Source organism: Aplysia californica, unplaced genomic scaffold (assembly GCF_000002075.1).
Source record: "Aplysia californica isolate F4 #8 unplaced genomic scaffold, AplCal3.0 scaffold00630, whole genome shotgun sequence".
In the NCBI taxonomy this organism is placed as follows: domain Eukaryota; kingdom Metazoa; phylum Mollusca; class Gastropoda; order Aplysiida; family Aplysiidae; genus Aplysia; species Aplysia californica.
In genome coordinates, this window is record NW_004797900.1 from 96203 (window position 1) to 97349 (window position 1147).

A 1147-nucleotide genomic window follows, 5' to 3' on the forward strand; every position below is an offset into this window, starting at 1 on the left:
CAGGATGGAACATTATAAGAAGATACAAGTATCATATCATGAAACGCCTCAAGCGGAGGGACAAGGTAACTGCTCTATATCGATTGTATGACATTTTTGTGGAAAGAAGGGCATAAGGGCCGGCTACGAGAGCGTGTATGCGGTTTTCTGTTTCAGATTTAATTAACACCAGCCATGAGAGGTCGACTCAGTTAAGGTCATTTGTGGAGAAATTACACTCCAACTTCAATTAATTAACTCTCGTTGTCGGGTCCAAACATAATTTCTTTGTTCTCTGTTTCTCGTCTGTCCTCGTTTTTCTCATTCTCGTTATTGTCAAGAACCTCGAGTACTAAGCCTGGTTGTCTTTTGCAAGATATCGACTGCCAAAGCAGCGAGGCAAGTAACAATGTGACTTTGTGACTCTGTGTGTGACATGATCATAACAACCTAGTCTGTGTCTTACTCTTTAGGAAGAGGCAATCCTGTAATTCTCTGGTCGTCCGGACGTGGTTGTTTAGGATTTTTACGTGCTCCGACGACCACAGAAGTGCCTCGGGACCGGTTGCGAACGACGATAGCGATAACCTGTAAGCACACAAGATAGTATGCTTTGACTATGAAAGTTAATTTTTACGAAAATTATTGGCCACATTCCTTTCACTGTTTTGAAAATATGATAGCATAGACGTAGGGTAACAAACACACTAACAATGTCGTCACTTAGAAGCCCTCCCCCCCTTCCCCTTCTCATCTTCATCACCTAGACGGTCAGGAAAGATTACCATCAATCGCCGCAGAACGTGAGAGGAATATTGTTACTGTGGGGAGGAGGAGGGGGAGGAGGAGGAGGAGGAGGAGGAGAAGGAAGAAGAGGAGGAGGAGGAGGAGGAGGAGGAGGAGGAGGAGGAAGACTAACAAAACCCCCAGATATAATTGCTTTATACACGTACGCAGACACACGCAAACACGCACGCACACATACACACACGCACACACGCACACACGCACACACACACACACACACACAAACACACACGCACACATACACACATACATAAAAGACACGCATACATATTTTCATATAAACTCTTGTACACACTCACAGAGATGCACATACACATTCGCAAAAATACACATATGCACACACAACCACCCACCCACACCC

General features: G+C 44.8%; 1 protein-coding gene across 1 annotated transcript in view; it reads right to left on the bottom strand.

The window, feature by feature from the left end:
* The window catches only part of LOC106013039 (polypyrimidine tract-binding protein 2-like), a gene marked incomplete at its 3' end in the record, with an annotated part of 55697 nt that overhangs the window by 47028 nt on the left and 7522 nt on the right, over nucleotides 1-1147 (bottom strand).